The sequence below is a fragment of the Malurus melanocephalus genome, unplaced genomic scaffold, assembly GCF_030028575.1.
Source record: "Malurus melanocephalus ecotype Western Australia unplaced genomic scaffold, MMel_1.1 scaffold_224, whole genome shotgun sequence".
Lineage (NCBI taxonomy): Eukaryota > Metazoa > Chordata > Aves > Passeriformes > Maluridae > Malurus > Malurus melanocephalus.
In genome coordinates, this window is record NW_026623456.1 from 763,560 (window position 1) to 782,259 (window position 18,700).

An 18,700-nucleotide genomic window follows, 5' to 3' on the forward strand; every position below is an offset into this window, starting at 1 on the left:
ATGCCAAAAGCTTCGATGTATTCAGAATCTTGCATGGTGGGTAAAAATTCTGGCTGTTAAGCTCCAGAATGCCAGGCTCTAGGATGGGTGGAAGATGTAAAGAACAGTTAAAAAAAGTGTTTATTGCAGGTAAGAGTCAAGAGGAGAAAATAAAATAGGGGAAAACTTAATAAGGCAAAAAAATCTTCTCAGATGTTAAAGCAATAGTTTTAAAATTAAAATCCACTGCTTTTTAGAAGCTTCAGTACTACTGTCCTGCAGAAATGGTGGGCAATTCTGCTTTGTGTTTAGTGGGCAATTTTATTGACTTTTTGTGTATCTTGCTGCAGTGGCATGAGGATTATGTTTCATAATGTCCTCTAAACTGAAAGAGYATGCATATGTGTGGGATATCACCTTGCTAATCCGGGAGGTTTTGAGCATTTTTCCATTCCTGGCTCTCTGTAGCCTGAACTGATATATCTGACTGAACAGCATTGAGGTGTTTGTGCAAGGGATGGATTTTGTCTCTTCTTCGTGATCTGCACTGGCTTTTCTTTTCATTCTTGGATGACTGACAAGCAGAATTTGACCTTCACAGCCCTAAATGGTTTGTCTTTTAAATGGATATCACTTGAGTTGTTCTGAACAAGCATTCCCTCGTGCTGAAAAAGATAAGTGGTAAATGTGTCTACCCCTTGATGAGAGACTTCAGGGCTGTGCCAGCCTGTACAGCAGCAGAGCTGGGGTTTGAACTTCTGAGCATATTGCGTGAGTTATTTTTGATCCCTTATATTAATAGATGCTATAGAAGAAGCCTTGAGCTTATGTCCAAATCCTGTCTTGTAGTTATTCTGAGTATTGGCTTCTCTACACTCTACAACTCAGTCCTCAAAATCCATTCTTCTTTCATTTAGTTTAGGTGCAGTTAATCTGTAAGAAAATTGTTCAGTGTTGCAGAAAGTGAACAAGGAACAAGGAATTGATTGTAGCCCTTGGGAGGGGATCCATGTGCTGACAGCATAACCCAGCTTCCTGCAAATTATGCTTGGGATTTCAGTTCCAGCCCTGGCCTAGGCAAGAACTGCGCATCTTTTAAATTAGAGCATTGTGGTGATGCAACAAAACCTTCAGAGTCTTGAAGATTGGGGAATATCTATTGTTGACAAAGCTACCAGCTTCTTTTTATAATTTATTTCCTTCAAACATAGAATCATAGAACTAGTAAGTTTGGAAATTACCTCCAAGATCAAGTCCAACCCTTGTCAGCCAGACCATAGCACTGACTGCCTTGTCCAGTTGGTCCTTACACACCTCCAGGGATGGGGACTCCACCACCTCCCTGGGCAGCCCCTTCTGATGCCTGACCACCCTTTCTGTGAAGAAATTCTTCCTGGTATCCAACCTGAACCTCCCATGGCACAGTTTGAGGCTGTTTTCTCTTGTCTTGTCCTCTGTTGCCTCAGAGAAGAGGCTGACCCCCATCCTGCTAATGTGTTGCTCTGGCCTGGTCTCTGTCTCTAACCACTCACCCTTCTCCAGTCTGTCTAAGCTGGTTTCCTAATGCTTTGGCTTCTTGGAGCAGTTCTTGGGTAGTTCTGCTGTGGTAGGATGCCGAAAGGTGCATCTTTTCTGCTGCCGTGTGTTTGGCCTTTTGCCATTTGTCCACAGACCAGATGGGGCTGTCTCGGTGGTGGAGGGCAGGTGGCTGCTGTTGGAGAGCTCCAGATGTGGCTGGAAGAGGTCACAGAAACTCCAGTAGTTCAGTCCTCTGCACTGAGACATGACCAGGTTTATCAGAGCTTTTTCCAAATGACAGTTATTTAATCCCTTCCTAAATATCATCACAAAGCGTTTGCCTGCACCTCCCCCAGAAGCTGAGCAGCCCCAGTGCCTGGCAGGCTCAGTTAGAACCATGGGTAGGTGAAGTGCTTCCTGCTTCAGCAGCATCCCACTGAGTCATTCAGCCAGCCCTCAATTACCCGCTGGGGACTGAGAGGAGGGCGTGGAAATGCCAGATCAGAAGCAATGGTATCAGTCATTGATGCTGTAACAACGTGTTAGTGAGTGCTGTGTTGGAAGATGGAGACCCCAAGGAAGCAGCATGGGAGCTGTTGGGGCTGGTGTGGAGCCGCTGTGAGACCTGTGGCACGGCAGTGCTGGGACTGCTCTCACCTCATCAGTGATTCCCCAGTGCTGTGTCCTTTTTGTCTTTGTTTTGCCTTTAGAGTCTCCCACCTAAGTGTAGCAATATTCTTATTTTGCTTCCTTGTAAGAATATTTATGAGACACTCACAGGTTGGGCTCTGCTCTCTGGAGCTCTCCACCTTCCCATCTTTGGTTTCATCTTGCACCAGTAAAATGTGATCTCTGATTCTCTTTTTGCTGAACAGGAAAGACAGAGCTCGGCCTCTTTAATCTGTGCTGATGGGACCTTTGGAGGAGTGTTTCTGCAGGCTCAGGGAATTGGAGGCTGTGGACTCTGTAGGATTCCCTTCTGTGCAGCTCCAGTGGGTCAGGGTGGCAGTGGTGGGGAGTGAATGTGGCACAAATGACCTAGTTTTCCCAAACTTTTTACACCTTGTTCTCTTCTTATCTTTCTGAAATCTTCAGTTTTTTTCCCTGCAAGGAGTTTATTTCTGTGGTACCCTACAAACAGCATAAACCACATTTGTGATGCCACAAAAATCCATAAGAAATGCTGTTACAAAATGGGGTGAGTTGTTTGGGTTTTTTGGTTTGAGGGTGGGTTTGTTTCATTTTTTGGGTTTTTTTTTTTTTGGGTTTTTTTTTCATTTTTTAAGCTGAGCTTTTCCCCATTCATGTCCCATTCATGTCTACCACATCTAGTCTCTGTGGAGACTAGAATTTCTTATGGTACTGAAAATCTGGTGCATTACATAGAAGCCTAATGATACTTTATGGTTTGTTTTGTTCCGCTCCAAGTAATTTCTAGAATTTGCTTTGATTTCTGAGCTTGGAGCTGATGTTTTCCTACAGCTATTTGTTATAATCCTAAGAGCTTTTCCCTGAACTCATTAATAAGCTCAGAGCCTTTCATTTTGTTAAGTGACGTTAGGTGTATTTTGTGCCTGTGATTCACTCTACAGTGATGTGATGTGCACTGCTTTTCATCTGCTCTTTTATCAGCGGTTGCTTGGTACTGTAAGATTCTTCAAGTTTGTCCTTTACTTTACCATCTTGAATAGTTTCATCAGCAAATTCACCTCACTGAGCACGTCCTCTTCCAGGTCCTTTGTGCAGAATGTATGGTAGCACAGACCTTGAGGCAGAGCTTTCTGCAAAGATCTCCAGGAAGAAGATCTATCACATATTCTGGCCTCCCTATCATGAAAATCCATTTAATTGTGCATGTCTCTTGCCTCAGCACCTCAGTGGCTGTAGGAGCCTCAGTGAGGGGCCTGGTGAGACTCCTTCAGATACTCTTTGTGCATGGACTCACAGAATCTATGGAGTTAGACGGGACCCACAAGAATCATCAAGTTCACGCCCTGGCTCTGCACAGGACAACCCAAAACATCATATCATATACCTGAGGTGAATGGTGAATGTCATGTATCATCTGGATCTTCCTTGTCTTCATGCTTATTTACTTTTCAAAGGACTCCAGGGGTTTTCTGTCACATGACTTCCCTCTGTAAAAGCTTTGGTGGATCTTTCCCAAATTATCACAATTTCTTACACATCTGCTCTTCTGCATTGTACCATCCACTAACATAACCCCAGCAGCTTGGTGGTTCTTGGGATTGGTGAAATCTTCCCCTTTCTCCATTCCACGAGTTTCCTCACTTCTCAGTGATGGAGCCTCTTTCCATCTTGTCAGCCATATTGTGATACACTTGCTGTTTGTCCGTTTGTCTGATCTACAGAGGAGGGTCATGCTCGATCTCAGGGAAGGATTCTTGCCTCAGAGGGTGCTGGGCACTGCCCAGGCTCCCCAGGGAATGGGCACACCCCAAGGCTGCCAGAGCTCTGGGAGCGTTTGGCCTGTGCTCCCAGGCCCAGGGTGGGATTGTTGGGGTGTCTGTGCAGGGCCAGGGGTTGAACTGGATGATTCCTGTGGCTCCCTTCCTGCTCAGTAGACTCCATGATTCTGATACACATAGCCTTGATGTGGTTTCCCAGAGTGCTGTCCAAGCAGTCCCTGCTGTCCAGCTCCTGTTCCAGGCGGCTGAGTTTCGGGAGCCTCCCCTGGCTGTGCACCTGCCATGCCTGCACCAGGGAATTCATCTGAATCCCATGGCCATCACCATCCACCCAGCCCTGTGCCTGCAATCCACCTGCTTGTGGCCTTGCTCTTGCTTCAAGCTGGGAACTCAGCCTGCAGCCAGGGGTACATCCATGGTCTTGGGGATCTGCAGACATCTCACAGTGAGACTAACCCAGGATTGCTCTCCCAAAAGTCATCTCACTACTTCATCCTGTGAGTCTTCCTTCATACCTGGCACAGAGATGGGATGTATTGGGATCCCTCTGAAACTCTTCCTGTGGGATGGTCTTTGTGTATCTTTACTGTTCAGCAGAAATCGTAGAATCATGGAATGGTTTGGGTTGGAAGGAGACCTTGAGGATCCATCTAGTTCCAACCCGCCTGCCATGGGCAGGGACACATTCAGCTAAATCAGCTGCACAGAGCTTCATGTGACCTGGCCTTGAGCACCCCCAGGAGTGGGGCATCCACAGCTTCCTGGGCCAGGGCCTCCCTATGTATTCTCTTTCAGGTTGAACCCATTCACCTTGTCCTGTCACTACATACTCTTGTAAATAGTCTTGCACCATCTTTCCTGTTAGGTACTGGAAGGCAGCAATTAGGTCATTCCGAAACCTTCTCTTTTCCCAGCTGAACAATCCCAATTCCCTCAGCCTTTCTTCATAGGAGAGGTGCTCCATCCCTCTGATTAACTTGGTGGCCTTGTATGGACTGGGGTGATCCACTCAGATGAGAGTTCCATGTGTCTGACAGCTTGGCTTTGTTGGCATACCTTGCCCTGTCCTGAATTCTCCTATTCACCATCCAGGATGGAGTACACTGTTCCTGAGGATTGCCTGTGCCCCTCCTCATGCTCAGGAGACACACTGCAAGAAATGGGAATTCACCATCTTCCAGCTGGACTTCCACTGGGATTTGATTGACTTCAGGGATGAGTAATTGCTGTAGTTCACCTGTCTGACTGGTGCTTGTTGTGGTTACAGAGATGGGGAGTTTGCTCTCCTTGCCAGCCCTCCCTTTGCTGGGTGCATTCATTGCTCTCACCATTTCTGGCTGCAACATTTTTTCAGCATCAGCCGTGTGACGCTGTGGAAGTCCTGTCAGGGCACTCAGTCAGAGTTCACAACGGGCTGCCAGGACCTCAGCCATGAGTGCAGCATTGGGGCACTAGCTGGCTTTATGTTACTTTGAGGAAAACATAAAAATTTGTATCAGGTCCATATTTCTTTGGTCACAGAGACCATAGTTCTTGATTAGACTTGAAATGTCATTGATGCCACTGGGGAGAGTTGATACTTTCATTGTGTCCATCATTCAAACTATCGAGATATCTGGTGTCATGCTCTGACAAGGGGCAGTGCGTGGCCGCATCCTTGGCACACTCAGCTGCTCTGTGAGGGTCTCACAGGGCAATCAAGCAGCTCCAGTCCCTCTGCAGGGACCTTATTCCACAGGTCATTTTCTTTAATAGCTTGGTGCTCTCTGTACCATATTGACACCACCTCTCTTTTCCATAGGCATCACCAGAACAGAGCCCCTGCCCTTTCTTTGGACTGCTGATGGCAGCAGGAGGGGAATGTGCTCGGAAACCGGCAGTGAAGTATATTGTTACTGTGGCTGTGCTGAGATTTGCTTTAGTTTGTTTCCCACAGCAATAAAAAAAAACCCAAAGACACTTTGCTGTGACTGAGCAGCCCTAATAGTGTCAATTTTTTTCTTTTTCTTCTTTTTTTCCTGTGAATAAAGGCAAGTGTAAATGAACTCTGCCTGAAAAAGTGGTTGGCATTTGAAAACCTATATAAATTGGATTCTCAAACATGTATCTTTTTTCCAGTATTGGGAATTCTTGAAAAAGTTTGTACCTCTGCTCTTGTGCCAGGCTACGAGAGCTGGGGGTGTTCACCTGGAGAAGAGAAGGCTAAGAGACTTCAGAGCCCCTTCCAGTGCCTAAAGGGTCTCCAAGAGAGCTGAAGAGGGACTTTGAACAAAGGCATGGAATGTCAGAACAAGGGGGAATGTACAGAGGGCAGGGATGGGTGGGATATTGGGAAGTAACTTCCCTGTGAGGGTGCGGAGGCCCTGGCACAGGGTGTCCAGAGCAGCTGTGGCTGCCCCTGGATCCCTGGCAGTGTCCAAGGTCAGGTTTGACAGGGCTGGAGAAATCTGTGATAATGGAAGGTGTCCCTGCCCATGTCTCTCCTGGAGCCCCTTTATGCACTGGTAGGGGCTCTAAGGTCTCCCTGGAGACTTCTCCAGGCTGAACACCCCCATCTCTCCCAGCCTGGCTCCAGAGTAGAGAGGCTCCAGCCCTCAGTTTTAAATTCCTTTCAAACCCAAACCAGTCTGGGATTCTATGAATTCTAGAATTCTATCCTATTCTGTCATAGGACCATGAACTCCTGTGTTCTCCTTTACCTGCTACTCTAAAAATGCCAGCTGTAGTCCAGGCTAAAATTGCTATGTTTAGGTAAGTTTATTTGCTATGTTTTGGGAGAATATCTAGCTTAACTTCTGCTGTAATATCTAATCATATCAAGGTTTTATAACATTTAAAAGAAAACATTTCCTTAGAGCCGCACTGTGGTAAGTGGTGTTGCAAATCCCAGTGATGGCACTGAAAATGGAAATGCTGCAAAATCGTAGCTCTGGGCTTGTCAAGAGTAGTGTGGAATCACTTTATTTTTAGAAAGGTTTCTTTATCTAGCCCCCTCTTTGTCAGCTCCATCATTTGTTATGCTTCAAAGAAAATTCTGTGTCCTCTGATTGATGTGGAGCCTTTTTCTGCTGGAAGTGATGAGTCTGGCAATTGAGCTGTGGTGGATGCCAGGCTCTTGTTCAGGAAGAGTGGCAAAACTCAGAAAAACCCCTTGTGACTGAGAAGGCTCTGATGGCACAGGACAGGAAAATGCCCAAGCAAGCTGCCACGTCTGTCTGGAGATGATTTTTTTCCTCTAGGAGCACATGGACTGATCTTTAGAGATGTTTTAGCCACTGAACATACAACTGCAAAGTAGCAAATTTAAACTTACCTGCATGCTGCCAGACTGGAAAGGAGAATGAACAAACAGAATTACTGACTCTATGTTTTTCTTTTTATATATCAGCTTCTTTTTTCTGACYACAAAGGTGACATTCAGATCTTGAGACAAAACATGAAGTGGCTGCAAGACAGCAAGACAGGGTTGTGCATGGAAACCAAGGGCCTGACACTGTTTGTGAATAAACTGATAATAAATCCCTCCAAGTAATCTCCTCTTGGTCTTCACTTGAAGTTGTCTTGAGGTTTCTGCTCACAGCCACTGGCTGGTTTCTAGTCACTTAATGCTAATTGAGCATTTTTGGCATTTGCAGGAGCTCATGAAACTGTTCCTACATGAGCTTTGGTGTCTGTAAGGCAGAACTAGTTTCTGTGAAAGCAGTACTGGCCCTGCAGTGACTTGGATGCTTTCTGTGTAGAAAAATCCATTTTCCCTGGGCCATAGGCAGCCTGTGCTGTCTGTCTTGACATAAGCAAGAGGTTATGTGGCAGCTTAAGACTATCTCAGTCCTGCCGTTCCTGCTGCTCCTGTCATGTGCCTTTCATACCAGTGCAAGTTTTTGTCTGGTCCCACTGTGAGCCAGTTTAGCTCCTGGATCTGTTCTGTGGGGTATCAAATGAGTGTCAGTGCCCTTGCTGGGGRAGAGGGTCTGCTGGCAGGGTGTAAGGCAGGGCAAGGGCAGCCCTGGCTTCAGCACAGCCTGCTGCAAAATCCTGCCATGGCAGAGACTAAAGAAAGCCTGGAGTGACCGGCAGAGATTTCTCTGTCTGCTTTTGAGGTCTATAGTTAGGCAACACAAATCTCACCTTTAGTTTGCCAAGTTGGAGCTAAAATCATTTGCAGCTGTTTTTCCATGTCTCTGACGGGGTGGGAGAAGACCTGGGGAGACTCTTCCCATAGAGAATTCTCTGCCATAGCAGAGGGGCCGTGCCTTGCCTTCCCACCCTCCCGTGCCCTTCCAGCAGGTGTGATGTGAGTGGAGCCACTTTTCCAAGTAGGTTGCAAAGTGATTTTCCATTTTTTTCCCCCATTATTAACAAGCAAAGACAACATTTGCTGCTTGGCCACCACCAGCACCCTTCCAAGGCAACAGGGCGAGTGTTAGCCCTGGGCTGCAGGACACCACCTTGGTTTGGCTGAGCTAAGGCTGCATTTTGGAAGTTGAGGATATATTTGTGTTATAGAAGTGATGGCAGAAACCATATCTATATTTGCTTGTGTTGTGAAAATGAAGTCTCTAGGAATTGCATTAAACAGTGCAGCATAGCCCCTGATGGAGCGCCTGTCAGGACAGAGGATTGTTAGAAGAGCATTTCATTGCTAAGCAAATCTGCAGTACCTAAATTTCCATTTTCCACACAGGACTGAAATGCTTGTGAACTTTCTAATTATGAAACAAAGTTATTTTGGGCAGGAACAAAAATTTCAGTAATTTAAGGGCAAGATTTTATATAGAGTGTCTTGATTGAGTGCCAGGGAGCGCTGGCTGAGGGGGAGAGAAATTACATACTTAGTGGTCAGAATGACTAAACTGGTGAGACTTGAAAAGCCAGTGCTGCTCCACGCCATTATAAAACTGGCAGTCCCTGCTTTTTAGTGACAGAAAGACTTTATTTTTAGTGTTGGCAGTTGATCATGTACTGGACTCATTTCAAGCTCTTCTCAGATGTTACAAAGCATTAGCGTCTGACTACTGTTGAAATAATGGGTATTAAAAATCATACTGGAATTAGTGGGATGATGATGATGGTAGGAAGGGAGTAAAATGATGATCTAGATTGAGTTTTGAAGTCAGTCTCACATGGCTTAGTACTTGTTTAGAGCTATGTTGTGGGCTGTGAACACAAATGGCAAACTGTTCTATCACCCACAGAGAAGGAGCCCTGAGGAAGTACAAAATCAGTGTCTGGGGCCTGGTTTGGGTGAGAGGAAATTCAGTGTAAGTTGCTGGGCACAGGGGAGCACAAATACTATGAGGCTGGAGGGGTTCATGAGACCATAAAATGTCCTGAATTAGAAAGGATGATGGAATCCAGCTCCTGGTGCACAGATACCCCAGCAACCTCACCCTGTGCTTGAGAGTTGTCCAAGCACTCCTGGAGCTCTGGCAGCCTTGGGGCTGTGACCATTCCTTGGTCCCGGGGGTTCATTGCATAGTGAATCCATGTATATGTGGTCCATGCTGATCTTCCTAGGTTTGCCAAAATGCTCTTTGGTTAGAAACATTAACCGAGGGACAAAGAGCTGGCAATCCTGCGTGCCTGTGCCTAGCATTCCGGCAGGAGTAAAATCAGAGCAATTTAGCTTTCTTCCCATTTCCCTCCCCTTTCAGTAACACAGGGTGCGTGTCCAGCTGTCCTTCTCTTTCCTTCCCACAGTGGCTCCTGTTTCTTCCCAGAAGCCGAGCTGGAAGCTTTGGCATTCTGAGAGCTGCCTGGGTGAGGGCAGGTCCTGTCCAGCAGTGGGGAAGCGAAGTGCGGTGCTTCAGCACTCCCTGGCAGCACCATCGCTGCAGCTCATGCAAGAGTCCTGGCAATTCTAAAGAATTCCACAGATACTTAGCCAAGCCATCTCTGCTTTAGTGCGGCAGGTATTTACATCTACCTCCCTGTAAATAAGTTGATGGCTCCAATGCATATATGAAGGCGTGGGGAGTTTCAAAATGTGGCTTCTATTCAAAGCACTTCTCCACCTGACATTTCATGCTGCTATTTCATCTTGGAAATGCTACATTCATGGCATAATTATGCCTTTGCACGTATTCCTCTCTTCCCATGTGCTCTGCTGGGGTTTTTGTTGTGCTAATCATTATAAGAGATGTGTTGTTGGTTTCTTTTGTTGACTGACATGGATACTGCTAAGTACTTCTCATTGTTGTGGGTTTTTTCCCAATGGAAAAATCTGACATAATCCATATCTCTCTTCCTGCTTACATGAGAAGTATGATTCAACTGCTGTTAAAAAAATGAACCTCCATAGCTAATTAATCAGACTAGAAAATGAATCTTTTTGTCTCATTTCGCTCCCTTTCTCCCTGCTGTTTTAAAACAGAATTTACCTCTTTCTGCTGGTTCTAATGCAGTTGTTTCAGAAATAAATTTGCCAAGGATTTTAAAGCATAGGGATTTTAAAGCTGGGTTGTGGTACAGAAGTGCTCATGCAGGGTGTTGAGGCATGAGGACATGCAGAAGCTAGGGCTGAGGAGAGAGAAGGTGCAAAAGCTCTGTGGTTTTGCAGAAGCGGCAGTACGAGCTGTTTGTTGTTCCCCAAATCACTGGTGAGTGTAATCTGTGCTGCCAGAGATACGGGGATCACTTGGAGGTGGAATTTTTGGGTAGTGCCAGTTCTGACAGAAGCTCCTTAAGAGCGGAGCTGTGATCATGGGACACCATGGCAAGGTCATACCTTCCAGTGCAGACAGTCTGAGTGCTGACAGTTGCCAGGCTATTTTGGGAGTGCTTTCCCCTTTGTTTTCTGTGAACTTCTCTCTCTGTGCTCCCAGATTTAACCCTGGTGCTGTTCAGCTGTCATCGACCTTGCCTTCATTTGTGGGTTTGAGGTGTATGTTGACATCACATATTTACTCTTGCATTGTGTTTGTTGGGAGATTGACTCCCTCCATCTCCTGGCTAACCTTGTTCCATATATATTAGACTTACGACAGCAGAACAGTAAAGAAGTGAGTCTTGTCATTTAATCCCTTTGGCTGTGCTGGGACAGCGTGACTGAATTGCCCTGCCAGTGCTTCCAGCCCAGTGTGTAACAGCTAATGGTGCTGCTGGTGTCGATGGTGGCCTCTGGTTTGTAGGAACTCTTTAACCATTTCCAAAACTCCTCAAAGTGGTCTTGTTACACCAGCCCTATAGGGAAAAGTTGTTGTGAAGAAAACCCTCTCAAGCTCAGGTTAAGGAGTGACCTGGATCATGGCCTAAGCGTTCTCCTGTGGCTGTCCTGGAGGCTGGGGTTCAGTTCACGCTGGTGTTGCTGGGTCCGTGCTGGGCTGCAGGCAGTGGAAAAGGACAGGCACATTCCACCCAGCCTGGACAGGCAATTCTCTCTGGGCACCTGTGTGTCTTTACATTTTGAAAACGTGGTCTTGTGGAAGGCAAGGTGTGAGAGCGCATGGCTGGGCAGGATGGACCCTGGCAAGCTGGCCTTAAACCTGCTTCAGCTCTTGTGGGGGTCTTGGGCTGAATTCAAGCTGCACTTGCATGCAGTCAGAAACCATTCCACTTTTAAACACTGCTTCTGATGGCTTTCATTTACTCTGAGTCTTCACTTAGTACAAAGCAAACCTTTTAATCAGTTGGAATGTGCTGTCCCCCCTTGGTTTGTCTGAACAACACCCACTTTTTTCACCCCATGTCTGATGTAGAATCTCTTGTAGCTCCTGGGTGATGCAATCTCTGTCACCCAAATGAGTCTACAACAGATTTTCAGCATGAGAACATTATATAGGAGGTGAAATCCAGAGGCTTGGGCACATAAAGCATTGAAGCTGTGAAGGTGAGTCAGGTCTGGATCAGAATGGCCGCAGACACAGGACACAAATTTGTGTCTTCTTGTCCTTCCCCACAATTTTGGAGTTATGTGAATTTTCAGGGAATTAATGTGTCAGTGTATGTGTATGTGAACGTACATGCACACGTGTGTGATAATCCACACACAAATCCACAGCCTGGAAGGTTGAGGACAGTTCACTGCTGACACTGGAGGCACCAGGTGAGGAGTCTCCTGGGGTACTTTCCAGCAGCAGTGATTCCATGGTGTATCTGTTGCTGTTCTGTGCCTGACTCACCCCGGAGTGTGTTGAGAGCTGGGTGCTCTTCAAGCAATAGCACATGGTCCCTGATGTGAGGGTCTCAACATCTAAATTGTGAGTGGTTTTACCATATGGAAGGATGGAGTGACTTTCTGGGCATACAGACATATGGAGAAGGGTCCTGAAGATCAGTGCAAGAATAATGGATGAGGAATTGCATGGAAAATTCTCAGAGGTGTTTGTTCATACTTTGACTCAAGAGTCACAGAAAATTTGGATCAGTGATGAAACAGAGGGAAGCAAACCCTGTCAGGGAAGGGCTGCATATATGAAGAGCTTTGAATGTGGTTCAACACTTAATTTCTAGATTGGAGGTGAGTCTGGTAGAAAAATTAATAAGGGGGGGTTTCATGAGCGATCTGATTTAGCAGCAGCAGCATTTTGCACAGGGCAAAAGGTACCATAGTGGTAGGAGGCTGTGGAGATGGGTATTTCCTGGAGTAACCAAGAAGAACTGATGCATGGCCCCTCCTGGCCTGGCTGGCATCTCTCCTACTCCATTTAAAAAGCCAGCATGTGCCTGAGCAGGCAGTTTATGTATTGCATTTATGTGTGATGAGTGGAGCTGTGCCAAGTATGATTTCCATGTGGGAACCATGGGGATTGTTACCCAAGGATCCGACACGGTAGGATTAGGAGATTTTCACTCGTGCACAGAGAAGTCACCGAGATTGGGTTCTGTCACAAGACTGGGGTATTCATAGTGGAAACACGTAACACAGCAGCCAAGCACGCAGCCCTTTCTGCTCTCCCCTTCCTGCATGTTCCTTCTGCCTTGAGCAAATGCATGGCTTCTCTCTCTCAAATCCCAGCCAACCACATAGGGAGCACCAGGGAATTAAATGCAGCCAGAGTTAGCCCACAGCAGTTACTGCAGGTTTTCTGGCTGGCTAATTGCAAGCTCCTGCATGCTGTTTTATGCCCTGCTCATATGTCACTGGGGGATGTGACATACTATTTGTAAACTAACTGTTGGCTCAGAGGGGCTGCAGGGAGCAGCACCGTGTGCTCCCAACCAGGTTCCCCTTTGTTACAGGTGTTGCTGTTGGCAGGGCCGGCACCTTGTGCAGGCTCAGGGCAGGACGTGGCCCTGCTGCTGAGTGACTCTCACTGATATCCTGGCCAGAACTGATCCGCTTGCAAACAGCTGCATTGAATGTTGTTCACATATTTATGTTTAACCATTGAGAATTGGGCCAGTTGTGGAGAAAACAACCATTTTTACGTGGGTGCCTGTGACAGCACTGCAGATGTGCAGTTACTGCCTGGCTTCTGTGTTCTTCTGGGTTTGTAACCACTTTTCTCCTTGTGGAGGTGCGAAGGTATGCTTTTTTTTTTCCTCTGATCCCAAGCAATTTCTTAGGAATTTGTCAGGTGGTTTAGTTGCTTTCCTCGCTGCTATCCTGTGTGTATCTAATATGTAGTAGAATGTGACACCAGTCCTAGGCTGGGGCTTTGCTAAATGTGATGCACCCCTAGAAAGCGAGCAATGACACACTGTGTTCACACCTTCTTGGAGCTCGATTCCCAGTCCTCTGAACCCTCAGTCTCATCCCATCTGTCTCCTTTTCCTCCTTGATCCTCCAGTCTCTGTCCCAGGGGATGCCCAGGAGATATGTAAACCAAATCTTTGGCGGGCAGCTGAAGCTGGTGAGTTGCTGATACTCATCAGGGCTCAGTGGTGCTTGTGTGTTCTGGGTGCTCGGAGGAAAGCGCAAACACAACACCATTGTAATAATGAGGTTTCATTCAAGATAAGATCAGATTTTGTCTGGTTGCTGGACAAGCCCTGCCAGACGAGCCGAGTTGTTCTGTCCCGTTTCCTGGTGTCCCCATTTCATTACTGTAATGTAAACTTCATGCTCGGAAGAAGAATGCCTTGGCAACAACTCCTGGCAAAACTCAAATCTGCAGTGAGTGTCCCTGGCTGGAAAGGGCTCCACCTGTTAGCTGAGAGGGGGAAGCTAATATGCCGTATCTGCAAATTTTAGAAACTGAGCACTTCCTCCCTATGGAAAAACTGCTAAATGCTGGTCCCCTGCCAGGAGCTGGAGGAACACCATGAGCTGTGGATGGAGGCTTGCCCAGTGATGCCTGGGATTTAAATCCTATGAGCCAACTTTCTTTGCGCGTTGAGTGGGTAATTCTGGGCACTGGATGCAGTTTGCATCAAGGACTGCTAAAACTGTAATACATTAGTGCCGTTCCAGAAGCCCTTGAAGCTTATCAACTGCCAAGAAAAATACAGGGATGGCAAGAGATTAGCCTGCTGAAGATCCATGATGAGAGGGAAAGATACTCACCCTGTACTCCCACCCTGACACATCACCCTGGAGGTTGTGTTAAGAGCTTGTACAGAGGCAGAGGATAAAGAAGGAATTAAAAATTTAAAGACAAAATTGCCATGTTCTGTAGTTAACCTTGCTTTTAGCTTCTCCTTACGTGTTAACCAAGCAGCTGAGGGTTAGCAGGGCCTGAAATGGAAAGAATTAAACCTGTCCCTCTGTTTTTCTTCGTGCCTGATTCCAAGGGCAGTTTAAGAGAGGGAGTGTTTCCTCACATGTAGTAACTATCCACCAAAAAGGCAACACTACTTCTCAACCAGCTCTTTTGGATTGTCTCCCCTCCCTTTGGGAGCCAAGGGCAGGTGTCTTCTTTGTGACTCTGCTTCCCGAGGTCGTGGTCCTTACCATGTTCCCAAGGAATGCTGGATCAAATAAGAGAGGAGAACTCTGCATAGCAATAGATCCTCTCAGGTTACTGAACTTATCCACTCTCCTAAATTTAAGGTTGGAGGATTAGTAGTACTTAAAGGAGGACATATCTAGCCCTATACTTCCTCTTTGTCCTCTTCTCCTTCCTGCAGTAACCTCAGGTAACCCACTTGGCTCAGTCTGAAGGTGAGCTATGCCACTGAACCCCAGTGAAGTTGTTTTTCTTATGGGCTGCCTCACGATGGTTAATTTTGGCAGATTTGCACAAGAAAATCAGAAGAGATTTGCTGGAGGGGTATCAGCAATCAAGGCTCTCAAAACTTTTAGGTGGGCAAATGTGTGCCCTAAGTACTTCTAAACAGAGAGAATTTTGTTCTTTAGTGTGTATCTTGGTTAAATGATGTCATGTATGAAACTATTAATACCATTAAGGTATGTGCAAGTATGAATTCCTTGATAACATTATCAGTGTTAATCAGTTGATGCCTTAAAAGTACACACAGAAATACATTGCAGCCCCTAAAAGCTACCATTTAATCTGTCGTAACATTTTTAGAGGCTTTCTAAAGTTCCTAAAATCATTAGAAATTACCAGTTTTACTCATTATCCAAGTTGTTTGCCTCGTAATTCTTGCTCTGAGTTGTGTTAAACATGTCCTATCATGTTAAGATACGAGCAGTGTGTTCTTTTAGGGTATCTGAATAAAAAAATTATGTAAATATTTTTTTTGTTTTATAGTTTCTTACATGAAACTATAATGAGATTTTCAGGGCTGAGGAGGAGTTACTCTTCCTTTTTGTCAAATGCCATTTTTGGAAACTCCTTTTCCAAATCTCGGCCAATGTAATTAGTGGCATGTAATGATACAACAATGCAATAAATTCTTGTGTTTTGATATTTGAGGTAGGCAAGGTCATACCTGTCACTTAAAAAACTTGTCATGTTACTCCACTGTCTCAGTTCTTTTCCCTGTGTGTCAGCAGCTCATACTAAAATTAATATTTACCAGGCAGTGTCCCATGACTGGATCACATACCTGGAACAGCAGCTTTTCACGAATGTGCAAGAGTGGAGGAAAGTTATTTCTTTTAGATAGTAAAGAATACTCTGCTGCTCCATTAAGGATACTCCACGTTTGCACTTGGCCTTCTCTTGGTGATAAATGCAGACAGCAAGTATTAAAAGGTCCTTACTCCCTTGCGAGGTGAATCCCACAGCATCCACAGAGCCCTGGCACCTCSTCATCATTAGATCTCTGCAGGAGCTGGAAGAGGCAAATCACTGCAGATTTCATGATAGAAAAAGGTGGGGATTGATCCCATTATCCTGCTGGTTCTGGTGTGCATTCCGTCAGAGCCTGGCAGGGTGGGGATTGGTACAACAGCAAGGCCAACAACAGGGATAAATTTAAAAGTGACAGGGACTCTTTTATGCATTTAAACAGGTATTTAACTTTCAAGTTCAGTTTATCCAGTGGCTTGAGCAAGAACCGTGCTTTTCCCTTGGCTGATTCCCAAGCCATGCAAATGTAGTGGGTGTATTTGATAAACAATGTAAATATAATTCTCTATCAAATACGTACAAAGCTTACGCTCAAAAAACATTCTTCAGTCTAAATTTAGATTCACACTCGAGCTGCAGGTAACACTTGAACAAACCCAGCAGAGCAGTGAATGTGCACAGGCAGGAGCCATCCACCTCACTGCCTCGGCAGAGCCCTCTGATAAAATTCCTCTGTGAGGCTCCAGTGCTGTGGGCAGCCAGAAGGGATTGTGCCCAAAAGAAAACCACTGCGTGGGCAAACCTTTCCTGGCTATTCTGAGGGCAATATGCTTTTAGATGAAGTTAGCTTTATTTTAAAGATGTGATTGGTACTGGTTGTGTTCCCAGGTCAAAGTGTAAGTAACTCATCAGAAAGATGCAAAGTACAATTTATTTGAGGTGTATTGGGGGAAGGCTTGAAGTGAATCACGGTAAATATGGGTGGCAGTAAAACAGTGATTAGCTGTGAGTTTTGCAGGCTCAGACTTGAATTTTCAGAGAGTTTCTCCTTGAACTGGAAAGGGATTATTATGGATCCATGTGCATCCTTGCCCACCTCTGTATGCATTGCATCCTTTACCTTTGAGCTGCATTTCACTGTGCTGGTACAGAGAGAAGACATTAACAGATTTGTTTGTCTAGTTTGCAGGACTATGGAAATCAGGAGTCTATCCTTTCTACAGTATGTCTTAAATCACATGCAAGAGTTCCCCTGGACAGTAGAAATATTTGGCTTGTGTTTCCTGCCATCATCACCTGCTGACACGTGGAAGCTACATCTGTGCAGCTGAAGCAGGAGGAAAGTGTTGCAAAGAAAATCCTGACATCTGTGAAAAGAATTACCTGTAGAGAGGATGGTGAAGCACTGGGATAGGGAATCTTCATCCCAGCAGACTGAGCCTGCAGAATAGCAGGCTCTGGGCAACATGATCTAACAAGATTTAACCCTGCTTTGAGCAGGGGGTCAGACCAGATAATCTAAATAAGGAAGACCAAACCCTTGCTCCTGAGGCTGGTGGTAGAACCTAGTTTGCATCCCCATTGCTAAGATGTAACCATGCTTTGCCGCATCATGCTTAGACCTTGGGGCTTCTCCATGACCATACTCCTCAGTCCCCAGGATTTTTTGCTTGTGTTGAGTTTGGGTTTTTTTGGTTTTTTTTTCCAATATCCAGCTTGAAATAATCTAAAAGAAGCCCCTCAGAGCAGGGTTAACAGGACAACACTGTTCTGTGCCTGAGGGTGGGAGAGCATTGAGGGACTGAGCAGAGGGGATGGAGCCCGTCCATGTCTGACTCAGCCATTCTGGGTTTGGAGCAGCCCCTGCAGCAAGCAACTTCTAGACCTCTGCTTGTGCTCTTCTGGGCAAGGTTCAAGTAAACCAGTCTAAGGCAGGGGCCAAAAACATGCTGGCACTTCAGAACAGGCTCAGTTGGGACTGGAGCCTGCTCCTGGGGCATCCTTTCCCAATGCCATGGATGTTCCCTATGTTGTCTCATGTTTGCCAAGCACCTGCATTAGGAGTTAGTTGTCTGGAATGTGCTTCCATGGAGATTTCAAAGCTGGGCTTGTGTTTGGCTGCTTGTGATCCAAGGAAATGGAGGAGTAACTTGTGATTGTGTCCTAAGCGGGTGGTTTGGGATTTGCACTGAGAATAAAGAGTTTCCTGAGTTGGAAAAGCCCCATGAGGATCATAGAGTGCAACTCTACTGGCAGTAGAAATTGCAAGAGCTGGTTGTCCTTGTGCAGGACATGCCTGTCCTTAGACGTGAGCAATGAAGCACAGATGAACATGTTGATAAACCAGGATTGTTTCTTTTTGGTGTGTGTGGGTGCTGGTCAGAGAGGATTTCCTCATTTTCATTGCCTGCTGGGACAGGAATGGATGGATAGTCAGTGCTGCTTGTTTTAGATGGATCATCTGGGAGTCACCTGACTGCCATAAGCAACACATGTGCCCACATCAAGCTATGCAAAAGGATCAAATGTTGGGATTTTGGAGGAATTCTGGTTAAGCTCTTTCCCTCTATAGTAATGAGGAGGTGGGTTTCTGCCTGGGGATGGACACACCGTAAAAATCAGTCCTTGCAGCTCCTTGCCATACCTCCTGGTCCCAGCAGAGGCACGCGCATTTGGACGTGTATTAAGTTGCCAGCTCATCCTTAAATAGCAGCTTCCATTGAACTGTAAATGCAACGCAGAACATGCTGGAGCCAGGAATTTGTGGAAGGAGGAATTCCACCCAACAGAACTGCTGAGACTTGAAAATCAAGCTAGGTTTTCTTCTGGCAACTTCAAAGCAGGGCGCTCTCTGTGAATGCAGGCTCAGGAATGATTACAGCAGCTAATCAAGGGCTGTCATTCTCTTCAGCA

The 18,700-nt window shown here is 45.9% G+C and overlaps 1 protein-coding gene across 3 annotated transcripts in view; it reads left to right on the forward strand.

The window, feature by feature from the left end:
• LOC130578357 (protein phosphatase 1 regulatory subunit 12B-like) overlaps nt 1–18,700 on the forward strand; it is a 79,311-nt gene that overhangs the window by 15,084 nt on the left and 45,527 nt on the right. The gene's annotated exons all lie outside the window — the stretch shown is intronic.